Source organism: Seriola dumerili, unplaced genomic scaffold, assembly GCF_002260705.1.
Source record: "Seriola dumerili isolate Sdu_G_001 unplaced genomic scaffold, Sdu_1.0 BDQW01000003.1, whole genome shotgun sequence".
NCBI classification, from domain to species: domain Eukaryota; kingdom Metazoa; phylum Chordata; class Actinopteri; order Carangiformes; family Carangidae; genus Seriola; species Seriola dumerili.
The window spans coordinates 12,485,956-12,499,030 of record NW_019174258.1 but is presented as its reverse complement, the minus strand read 5'-3'; the positions used below and the strand labels follow the sequence as shown (position 1 = coordinate 12,499,030).

The following is a 13,075-nucleotide window of genomic DNA, read 5'->3' as shown; positions in this document are numbered from 1 at the left end:
AAACTGAGAACCTCCACTCTATCCTAATATTAGGCAGATGTGCACAGTGCATCCAGCTGCTTTAGAGGAGGAGATGTCAAATTTAGCTGGAAGACAGTAAAGCATAAAATTACTATTTTCATGGAGAGCTGACTTTTGTTTTTAATTGATTATAACAAAATATAAATTGTGTGCACAACTAGTTCAGTCCAGTTTAGGGCTTTTCTTCAAAACATCATTTACTCCAAGCGGAAAATACTGCAGTGCCTGTTATTGACATATTCATATAATGACAACATTGTGTTCCTGGTTTTGTTTCCAAAATAAAATCCGTCCAGTGTACACTGCACTTTTAAAAATGTTAAAATTTAATTCACTACTTGATTCTATTCCCCGACCCTGACTAATCTTATTCACAGGTTTGAAACAGTCAACTTCATCTAATGTGTCATCTTTATTGGAAAACAGCATAAAGATGTGGACATGCACATATGGCTGCACTATACTCAGCATATTAATAACATCTATTTTGATTTCCCCTTCTGCAGAAGAGGCTATACTGGAGGAGATTCAGCTTATATTTGTAGTTTTTGTTGCAAGACACATCACGAAGCAAATCAACTTGTCTAGCTCACCACTTTAATGTCAGAGTAACTTCAGTGCTTTGGCTTCCTGTTTTCATTAAGTGGCCGTAACTGCTCTTTGAACTGAGTGACTGAGCCACTGAACCTTAAACACGACCACAGGATTCTATCTAATTCACTCCACAACCCACATCATGTATACAAAATAGCTGTGCAATCACACACACACACACACACACATAAACACATACCTCACTGAAAACACACACATACACCCACTGACCCAGTGACCTCTGACCTTTGTGTGTGTGTGTGTGTGTGTGTGTGTGAGACAGGACCCTGCTCCTGTTGAACTGACCCCATTCCCCCCAGACTAGCAGGTGGCAAAATAAACAGAGACAGGACAAAGGGGAGGCCATGGCAAAGCTCTTGTCAAAACAGTGCCTGGATACATGGCAGGCTGCCATCATCAGCCCCATCCATCCCTCTAACCATCCATCCATCCCTTCATCCATCCAACTCTTTAACTCTCCGGCTGCCAAGCACATCTTCCATCTGTCCATAAATCATCTCCTGCTTCCATCAATCCTCCATGGTGCAATGGGAAGTTCTCGAGGAAGTTCTTTATTTTGACTACATGAAAGCTCCACGTGGTCCAGTGGTTTGGAGTTTTCGTTCTGCGGTGTCAGTGGCTTTAACCCCAGCACATCGTTACCTGCCAAAACAACCTTGAGCAAGCTTCACAGCTACCTGCTCCAGCGGCATCGCTCTGAAAGGCTCAACCTGTGAGCACAAGGTGGAAAGAAAATTTTCCCCCAGGCTATGAATAAAATATATCAAATCAAAGACTTGAATTAAGAGAGAGAGGGAGAGAAGGTCCTTGGCAAAATAGAGTGCAGTTTCCCAAAATAGACTGGAATTCAAAACAGAGCTAGAGGAGGTCAAAGGAGGTGTCACCCATCAGCACACACTGCTGTCGTCTCTCGTTTGCCCATCTTTTCATCCGTCTTTCAGTCTGGCATTTACAACATACGTGGTCTGTGATAACATACACCTCATCAAATATTCCCCTTTTAAAATGAAACAGTTTCCTTTTTCTTGACAGCTCCTTCTGTCAAGCGATATCAGTGTAATCACCTCACAACGCCAGGAGATTATTTCATAAGTTTTCTTCCCTTCAACCAACACCCTTGGAACATCACACTGACTTTATTACAACAACATGAACATCTGATTTTTAAATATGAGATTATACTGATTCTGTTTGAGATTTTGCAGAACATATCATATGATTTGCCATCAGACAAAGATGTAATTAATGACTATTAATGACCCAACCTGGCAACCACCACAATCCAACAATAAATCTAAAGGCCCAACTGTCTGAAGTTACATCATTAACTTACAATTCATGCTTTACATCTCTCTCTCTGTCCCTCTCTCTCCCTCTCCCTTTCTCTCTCTCTCTCTCTCTCTCTCTCTGCGTCACCACATCTGCCAGCTCTCCACTTTCTTTTCCAGGAGTTAGCAGATGATAATGACAGGAAATTAATTCCATCTGCAGGGATGGTAATAATGGTGGTGTGTGTGTGTGTGTGTGTGTGTGTGTGTGTGTTTGCGTGTGTGAAGAGATTTAACTTTCTTCTGTCAGTACGTACTGCATGTTTTAATGAATACCACAGACAGAGCAACTAAGACAACGTACGAGTTACCTGCCTTCCAAAATAAAACATCACCTGCTTTAAGTAGAACAGCGTCAATGGATCAACACCACATTTCAACCCTGTATCGTCCTGCATGAAGGGATAATGGTGCAGCTACGAAACTATAAACATACGTAGCCGCCGTAGCTGCACTGTAGAACATGCTGTTGCTGCTGTTGCCTGCTCAGAAATGTAACAACACATGCAACCAGTGAATGGTCAGCAAGTTTCTGATGCATATAGAGATTGTTCCTAATGAAGACAACACAAGAAGTTAAAGTAAATCTAGTATAACCATCTCCACTGCAGACTATCGGCCTGTCGCAATCATCGCACTTTATCACAGTGAATGAAAGAGCATAAATAAAGAGATAAAGAAGAGCTGCAAGTATATGAGAACAATAATTGCCCAATCAGGTACAATAATAATAAATGCTGCAGTGGTGCTACGAACAGATGAAATCTGATGGCGAACTATGAATCCAAACCTACACTGTAGGTATTTATGGTGGTACACCCATTGACTCCTTGTGTTAAGTATAAGTCCAGCTTAATTCTTTAAATTTTCTCACATCATTCACTTCCTAGCCATCCGTCAGCACCGTCATGTGACTAGTTGTGTGTTTTGCGTGTCATTTGGATCTCATGTTTCCTTCTGCCATCTTCCCCCGAAAACACATCTTCCATGTTCCAGTGACAGTGGCCTTTTCTAGCAATGCTGTACCTCAACTTTCGTTGTCACAGTTCATTCTCATTTATAAATAAGACCTGGTCTCTGCTTGTACTTCAAGTATTTGTCTGACTTGGGGGCATCATAATCCTTTATTTATGCTGGATGTTATGGTAATGCATCATTTATAGGGTCGCTCCAACTATTTTACACATCAAGGTCAATTTATTCATCATGGGACGTACTACTCAGCCTCTGGAAACAGCTGTATAATGACTCCTGTAGTTCTGCAGGGAGTTTTCCAAGGACCGAAAAAAAATAACCTCGATGATGTCATCAGATTTGGGCTCATTGTTAACAGAAAGTCTGTGCTGTGAAATGATGTGTGCATTTAACCCAGCAATGTGTGTCTAACCAATCACACGACAGAACTGCATTATGAGGAATTCAGTGATTTTACTAGTAGGGACTTGAATTCAGGATAAATTGGCATCAGCTGCTTTGACCACCTTTGTGGAGGTGCTATACTAATTTGTTGGAGGGCACCTTTAATGCGCATCTAAGTCTATGATCAAATACCTACACAGTGGTGATAAATTAATACTTGTTTCTACTTGCCGTTCATCAGTAGAGACAGGTACAGTAAAAGATGTGAGATTACTGAATCCACTGCTGAGCTCCGGCAGGTGCAGTGAACACATAACAGCAATTAAAGTTTTGCCTCAAACGTTTAGATTTTTTGCATTTTCTTTAAAAAAAAATTGAGTATCTTGCAGATTATAGATATACAACATTATTCCCTGTTTCTAACTCTCCTTTTAACTTCTTTTTTTCTCATCTGGTGAAAACACAATGCTCAGGTGCGTGGCCTATACATTTAATGATGTGTAAAGAAAAAGGTAGATGTGTAGAGTTTCACAGGACTCTACGGGGCGACAGGGCGTCTGTAGACACCAGAGAGGCCAGTGAGCAATGATACAGCAGACCTCTAGTTATCTCTGCACATTAACACTTGTAAGACTTTGCTAGATTAAAGGGACGAGCACTCTCTGCTAAACACCACTTTACTTTCCACACATGTTTACATGCAGACTCGCACCTTTCTCTTGACTCTCACACACTCAGATCAGACACACACAGATTACAGGCTGAATCAGGTCATATCCAGTCAGCAGTGGTACTATTTTCAACATGAGGAAAACTTGGGTTAAAAAAAAAAAAACTACCTCAGGACTTCTTCCTTTCCTTGGATAAAGTCAATACAAGCCACTCCAACAAGCAGCTCTGTCTCTTTGGCAAACATAACGGTTTATGTCAGGGGAGACAGCATCTTTAGCTTGTCTCTGTATAAACTACAGCCTCTTTTAAGGTTTCCCACCATGATATTATAAGGCAAATGAGTAAGTGCTTACATGCTGTTAAAGACTAGGGCCGAGCGGCGAGAAGCCCCAAGCCGGTGATTACTGAGCTCTAAAGAACATCTGCACTCCAGCTCAGCAGAGAATCATGTGAACACAGTGTGTGGTGAGGGGGGAAAAAAATCATTCAGGAGCAGAGGAGGCCCCTCAGGCATCTAACTTATTCAATGGAATCATAATCTGAGTAATTACAGTTTGCTCAAGAGAAATTATGTGTCTTTAAAATGGGATAAGAAATGGGTAGGGAAGAGATGGTAATTTTGGATCTTGGATTAGAAGAAGACAAGAGCTGAACAGCCATGACAGGGAACTGGTTGGGTTTTTCCTCCTTTAGCTTCAAATGACTGTGTTTCATAGCCGTTCAAGCCATTTACAGCCGCTCCAGTGGTCATAGCATGTCTAGATGACCCTCTTCATGTATGACTGATTAGGATCACAATGTGTCAATAGCCCAGGGTTTTTTCAGCCCTTGTTTGGCCTCACTAATTGTCTTTGAACAACCTACTGACACCCTCTGAGCATGTCTGGGGAAGACAGCAGAAACTGATGGTGTTGGATGAGTCTTTTGTCATTTGCAGCCTTTGGGCAGGGTCCTACTCGTTATCCCATGTAGACACAGCAGGAAACAGTAGGGCCACTCCCACACCAGTTCATACAAATGGAAATGCCCTCCTTCAAAGTGATGTTAATTGCTCTCTAACTGGGTTACAGCGCAGCTCTAACACTTTTACTGACTTAAAAATACAGTGCCGCTGTGATGCAAATGACATGAGAGTTTAATGTTGAATGGACTTAAAACTTCCTAATTCTACAAAATAGTGCACATAAATGTACTGGAGATGTGTGTGATTAACTTTTTAATTTTCCAGCAAAGGTCAACCAGCCCTCAGTGATAACACCTGGGGCTGGAAAGGTGGAGGTGACATGGATGGGAAGTTACACCCCTAACACCCAGAGGAGCTGAATCAACTGTATGTTGTAAAGGAAGCAAAAAGATTCACTTTTGGAAAAATGGAAATGAAAAATGTTTCTATTGTAGGTCGTCACAGCCAGTGACTATGAATTTTTACTAAACTCATTTTACTTTGCACAACTTTCCCAAAATTCCAGGTCTCAAAAATTTAATAATAATAACAACACAATACTGAAAAAGAAACTATCAGCTACAAGAAAAAAATGTTTCTACCTGCATCTGACCAAAGCAGAAATCCATGTTCGCTTTTGGTGTGAATGGGTTAACATGTGTTATCCCACCTGGCTCCCACCTGGCTCCCAGTAAATCAAAGGTCTGACAGTGCTCAGGTATAAACAGCTGATAACTACGAATCTCTTGAACATCAGCCCCCCTGCATTTTTCACTGGAACTTCCTGTGATGAAGACAGCAGAGAGTTAGTGGAAATTTTAGTATTTTACAACCTGCGTTATATTACAAGGGGCTAACTTGTGTGTTTCAGCTGGACTCAGAGATAAGCCATTGAAAAAACGCGTAGAAAAATACCAGAATTTCCCTTCAAATTGGTTGCCTTCTTCTTCAAAAGAGGTGAAAAGCCAAATATAGACAGAGGGGGTCTCATCACCCAGTTTTTCTGTAACCAAAAACCTGACAATCACACCTGCTTCCTCAAACAATTAGCCAGGTGTGTCCAGGTGTAAAAACAGGCACGGCTCCAATTCCACCATATACTTTTATTTCTCCACTTCCACCTGGTTCCTAATTTGGCAACTGTTTATAGTCACTGCTGAACTGCACCGTTCACCTCGGTGTTGGCACACGAACAAGATCCCTTTCTGCTTCAGAGCAGCAGTGGATAGATAGACTACTCCTTCCTTATAAATCAAACTCTCACAGTTAGTATTCATCATACACCAGGAGATAATTTAATGTTCTCCAGTCTACTGATGATTTATCATCACCCAGTTTACTTTGATGATGCTCTCACACCTCCAAAGACAGCTGCTCTAAAAGTAGTAAACACAGCAGACAGTAGTAGTAGTAAGATATTTTGCAGCTTTGTTCTGAAACACTGTATACCCAGTTTTACTTTGAACAATCTTCACAATCTGAACTATACCCTTTTTACTTTCATTGACAGCATCATCGGCCCCACTGCAACAATCATTAGAGATACCATGAGCAGGTAATACATGTGGTGACCTGTTGCAATCACAGCACAACTCGACTCAAGGCAGAACATCCAGGCCCAAACCAACTCCTAATCAAATTCTACATACATCACCTTGACACACTTTTGTAAAAAAAAAAAAAATCAAAATTTAAATAAGACCATTCTTACCATTAATCCCAGATTTTGCTCTCCCAGAAACTGGAATGAGGACCATGTGTCCTTTACTGTGAGGTGACACTTTGGGCTGAAAGGTTGCTTTATGCCAAACATGAAACAGCACTACACTGTATTTAACACATAAACTCTGTCATTAGTGTCTGTCCTTATCAGCAAAGACTGAAAAATGACAGCTATAACACTTTAAGGAGTCACCACTCTTTATCACCACTCCCTACTCCTTATCAACCAGGCCTGGACCAAGTTTACTGTGAGTCTGGACTGTTTTACCACAGCAGCAGTCAGTGTAATGCAGTGGGGACAATAGTGGGCCAGATGTGATGTATGGGCTCTGTTTGTAGAAGTTGTAGCATCTACTTGAAGACTTCAACACCAGCCATTAGTCTTATGTGAGAAAGACCTTGCACAGACTAGAAAGGACGTACAAGCGCGCACACACACACACACACACACACACACACACACACACACACAGACTTTCTGTTCTTTTTCTCTTCATTTCACTCACACATACACACACACCATCCCACACCCATGCTGAGAGCCCGACCGCCGCCACCCCCATCCCCACCCCTCCCACTGGCATCTAACAGTGGGCACTACATCACTGTCAGCATCCAGACCACCAGGGAACGGCTTCAGGCCACTCTCCTCTTGTAGCGCCAAGCTCTGAGCTCCTCTGTGACCCAGCCTAGTCGCTGAATTATGGCCAAGCCAGAGAGGCACATTGTAGCGGGGAGACGTTCCAATTTGTTGGCCTTTACAGAAAACGGACAGGTACAAATGGCCCGAGTGCCGTCTGGAAATCGGTCATTCAAGTGTCATTTTAACTCTGCAAAAGCCTAAGGGATTTGAAAGCACACTGACAAACACACACATCATATGTTGTCTCTGTTCCCAGCCCCGCGGATGAGTAATCTTATACTGTCTCAGCTGCAGGAGGAGTCTAATGGGATTTAAACATCTACATATGTTAAATATTCAAACAGTGCAAGCGAGTGTTTAAATGTATGCCTTTTGGCCAAATAGTTTTATTTCCCAGATGTAGTTTACAGGCAGTTTTTCAGATATTTGAATGTCATTGCAAAATCCCATATAGCAGTCTTGGAGTAGGACTGACTTTTAAATCATCCATTATTCCTGAAATACATATTCAGCTTTACAAAACAACCAAAGAACTTACAGTCTTTGCAAAAGAGGATGTCACATTTTCCAAACAAATAACACAGCTCAGCCTCTCATACAGTATACTGACATCACATTGTGACGTGTTCTACAACCACAAAGCAACTCCAGAGGCTACAGTGCATCCAGCATCAGTAAAAAGGTCAGGGAAAAGAGCAAAGGCCCTTTTCACACCACAGGGAGCCCTGTGCCGGGTGGAGACAGACGTAGGTCGTAGGTTGAGCTGCGGTCGTACAACAGTCACCAGTGGGTGCCACAACATGCGGCACCGTGTCAACGACGGCCATCAGAAAGCCAGTTTGATCTGAGCTGCCTGAGAAGATGAAGGGAGCTGAAGGAGAGAATAAAGGAGGTGTGTATTGACACTTTCTTTAGTGTTTTTACTTTCACACGTAGCTGTGCAAACACATTTAAGCTATAAATTGTGACACCTGGGGGTTGCTGGGTTTTTAGGGCCAACTCCCACCACAGATCCAGGACGTCCCCTGGGCTTGTTCAGAACCAAACCATAGTAAAAAAAAAAATACACATACATTTAATTTATCTGCAACACTTAATCTGTTATGCTTTTACTTACAACTAGGCACTGACAAGTCATTGAATGACACTGTGCTTGGTTCAGCAACTTCAGGACTCAAAGTGCAACAGAAGAGGAAAACTGATCCTTTGAATTGCACCTATTGGTTACTCTGAGCCTCAGAGCTCAGTTTCCAGAGAGCCCAACCTGTCCTGGCCCTGGCCTCCAGGGGCTTGGGAAAGGTCACAATAAAGGTCATGGTCAGCTCTGCCACAACCTGACAGCCAGGCTGACGCGGGGAGTATCCCACTCTCAAATGCCAAGTCATGAGCAATGGCTTCAAACAGCCACAATAGACAAAAATGTTGCAGCAAGTGCATTTCTTAAACACTTGTTGCACATTTATACAAATTATAAACATGACAAAATAATGATAAAATTATACACCATCATAAAATAATTGCAGTAAACACAACTCCAACACTGACATCATCTATGACTCTTAGATGCGGTTACATAGGTAACTGACAACAAAATAAAAATCACAAATTTATATGCTGACTTCTACAGGGAGAGGTATTTCAGAAAACATATAAGCCAGAAAATTTAGTGCTCTACAGATTTCCCACAAGGCTTTGCATCTTAAGCCACTCTCCATAAGTTTAAAGGGAGTAAAATGATGCAGTATAACTATATATCCTGGGCTGGAACTATTAGCAATTTGATTTATTAGTTGATTGATAGTTAATTAATCCCTAAATGTTTTGATAAACGCTTAAAAATAATTTGGCCAAATAAAAATGCAAAACACTCGCTGGTTTCAGATTCTTCCTTCTGACAATCTGCTTCTTCGTCTTCAGCTCTCAGAAACTGTGATGGGTTATTTTGTAGTCCAAAATATAATTAATTGATAGTAAAAAAATAATCACAAGTTGCAACCCAAAATATATCAATTAAAAAAGTAATTTTCCTCAGAATTGTATATTTTCACTATCATATATACTACCACTATATATCTGCATGTTCATTCACCAGCTGCAAAGTAAAGTGTAAAATTTCTGAGCACATTCTGAGGATATAGTATGACTATTTTTCTCACAGGGACCAGCACAGTGGCAGTGAAGGACTCAGATCTGCCCTCATCACCCCAGAGAAGAATCCTATCCTGGGAAGGGGCTGGGAGGACAGAGGGGAGCAGTAAATCACCTCTCCACTTCACATTCACACGAGTGCTGAGCAGTTCTGAACTTGCACTATATAGTAAGAACCTGTGAGAGTCCAGGTTGAAACCACTCCACCCTTCACCCCTACGCCCGCCCGCCCGCCCCCCACCCATCCCCATACGCCCCAGCAGAGAGGATTGGGGTCAACCAGCAAAGCAACCTCAGATGAGAAACCCTCAAAAGAAGAAAGAAAGAGGACCCCCTCCCCTCCCCTTTCCACTCCTCTTACAAATCAGAGAGCATTACATCTGAAACGACATCCTTTCATCTCTCGAAGCGAAACAGACAACTTCATTTCACTCAGAAGCGTGAGCGTGATGCATCGTGAGGACACAGAGAGAGTAATTAAAAGACAGCAAATAACACCATGTTCAATTAATGGGGATTTACAGTAGAAAATCCCTCTCTGCCAGTCATCTATCCTGCCCTGCTCTTAATACCATCTCGCCCTGCTCTTCATTTAAACAGCTGAATCCCACTTCCATCTGCTTGGCCTGGGCCGGGGTGGATGTTTAAAAAAAGGGCTTGGTCTTGGTTTGGCCCAGTAGCTGGTGCTGACACCTCTGCTCTATTACAAGCCGGGTCAAGTCCAAAAACCCTTATTTCAGACACTTTCTTTTCCCTTTCTCTTATTTCCTCGTCTCTGGTGAAAGGAGACAATGAAATGAAGAACGAGAGAGCAATTTTTCTTTCTTGCTCTCACCCCATTTCTTCTCCAAAGCTCTTTGACATAAACTGAGTCCATCTCTCCAACTCTATAAAGAGACCATCCAGCCTCCCTGGGAGCTTCCACCCTAGACAATGAACTCACATTATTCTTGCACAGCACTCTCTCGCTAGCGCTGCGCTCCCAGCCCAGCTCACTTCTCATTCATTATTTCATTCATTCATTCATCCTCTTTGCTTTTCTCTCTCTCGTTTTCCCAGATTTCCTTGTCCTCTTCTCTTTTTTTTTACTGACTTCTTCCTCTTCTGGCGTTGTTTTTAATCCCACCTTAATCTCTTTCTTGAGCTTGTCACTACATCAAGGCTTGAATAGATCATTCCTCATTTATACTTAATCCAAATATTCTGGGCAGAAGGCTGGATAAAAAGCAAGGGTTAACTGCTTTTGTTGTTCTAAGCCTTGCAGCAGTCTAACAAGACACACACACAATCACACACTCACACACACAGACTGATGCAATAAAAGAAAGAGACAGAGAGAGGAGGGAAAGGGCCAGAATTCACTTTCGATGCACTTGCTATTTTGTCTTACTTTATTCATTCACCTTTCATTTTTATCTGCCAGAGATAGAAAGACATGAGTCCATTTAACTGGCTGAGTGAACATCCAACCAGCGATGGCCCACTTGGGAGAGGAAGAGGGGGAAAAAAAAACTAAGCAAAAGCTCAGGGGGAGTGAAAAATAGATCAAAGCGTTCATCGAGGCCAATTCAAATGCAATCATGACCCAATCACATTGTGTCCCTGCAGCACTTTTAAGAGAACGGGTCAGTGGTGTTTTATTGTGGGTGGGAGCTAGCCTAATGAAAGGGACAATGTGAAGATTAGCAGTGCCAGCCAGGGAACTCAAACTTCACCCTGGCTTTAATTGCTGAGAACAAGAGGAGATGTAGAAGCAGGGCAAACAGAGGACAAAAGAGCAGGGCAAGCAGGGAAGGAGGAAGTAAGAGGAGGTATGAAGACTGGATGATAAATGGATGGTATTGCTTTTATGCAGTGCAGTGTGTCCGTCTGGTCAAGGCTGGTGTGGGATGTGTGAAGGAATGTGTGTCCTGGTAGACAGGGTCCAGGCACCTAATAAACCATAAATGAAGGCAGATAATGTTGTAATTACAGAGTGCGAATCAATCAAAGCCCACAGAAACACAGCATCACTTGTGCGAGCAGGGCTTATGTGAACGTCACAAATTCTGTGATTTGGTTTTGCTCAGAGATAAAGTCAAGTGAGCGCTACGAAGCAAACCAAGCTAACCAAGCTAACCGAGTAGCTGAGCATGAAAACTGAAGGCTGTGTGAAACAGCTAGCTAACCTTGCTCTGCACAAACTGTTATAATTAAGACGAGTAACATGTTGGTGCTGCTCTTCACAAACACCAGTTTATGCGTCTGCTCAGTACATCCAGCTTTGGTTAGTATGGTTAGCTAGTTACACCACGAACCTCCCCCTAACACAAAAATTTTACATTTTTGTTATCATGTTACAAGAAACAGCATGTAAATCAGTTAGAGGTTCTGGTAAGCTTTTTTATTGTTGGTGTTATTGTTGTTTGTTTGTTTTTGGTTTGTTAGTTTGTTTGTTTTCTGACTTTGGAAGGCTAACTGTTTAAGCTAGGTTAGCTGTTTTCTGACCTCAGCAATCAGTACGTTAACATTTCCAATATGCACACCTTAGGGGAGAAGTCTAGATATTTTTTGTTACCTGTTGTACAGCTGCAGGTTTTATCTTGAGAGGTACCCTCTTGACCCCACAATTGTCCTCTGAAAGATAAAATGTTTTCTTGAGGCAAATATTTGCAGACTGCACCGGTCACGGTCATAGCCTGCGGAGCAGCCTCAATGCATATTCCACAGAAGAAGAAGAACAGAGTGAAGCAGCACAGTCTGTGGGAATATTGGTTTGGTTGGGCCACTTATTGGTATTGATATTGGTTTAAAAAACGTTTTGACTTTTCCTCTTAGGTTTTTTTTGTAGGGAACGCTATGTGAGGTAATCATGCAGTAACGTACAGTACTGAAGTAGCTACCCAGGCTAAAGCTAGGCTAAAGTCAGGCTAAAGCCGTGGTAACTCCTGCTCTGTGCTGAACGCACATACATGAGGTTGAGATTAATCCTCTCTACTCACTCTCTCACAAAAAGCAACAGGCATATTTCCCAAATGTTGAGCTACTACTTCTAATATTCATTCGCACCAGTGGGTGTGGTGACTGGGGAAAAATGGAAATAGCAGTGACCAAAACTTAGCATAGATGTGTAAACAAAGGCATTGACATGGAAAATGTGATGAAGACACATTTCCACAAGGCAACACAACCAGTCCTGCACTTGTAGACAGTTGTTTCACTGGTGCTGGTGAGAACAGCTGGACTTGTGGGGCAGCTACACTGTTCAACATTATGCTTCCAAAACCAATGTGAAACTTATTTCTTTGTTGCCCACAACAATTAACTGCGATTGCTCTTTCTGATCAGTAAGTTGGGTGTGTTTGTCAGTGAGCAGTTACACTCAATTACGACCTTTCTTCTTGCACTGTCATGTCAGCAGTGTAACATATCTCTCCTCTCCTGCTCTCTTCCTTTTATCCTTTCATTCTCTCTCCACTCCTCCCAATGTTCAAATAAGAGCAGGACAAAGCTTTAGAAACCAGAACTTACACTCATGGGTAATGATGTCATGTCACAGTTCACCCATATTATTACCAAGGTCTGAATTGTGCACACAATGATGCATCAAAACAATTGGGTCATTAGAGGAGAGAAGGATTTTCA

At 42.1% G+C, this 13,075-nt stretch overlaps 1 protein-coding gene across 1 annotated transcript in view; it reads right to left on the bottom strand.

Moving 5' to 3' along the window:
• adamts18 (ADAM metallopeptidase with thrombospondin type 1 motif 18) overlaps nucleotides 1-13,075 on the bottom strand; it is a 70,139-nt gene that overhangs the window by 44,754 nt on the left and 12,310 nt on the right. The window lies entirely within an intron of this gene.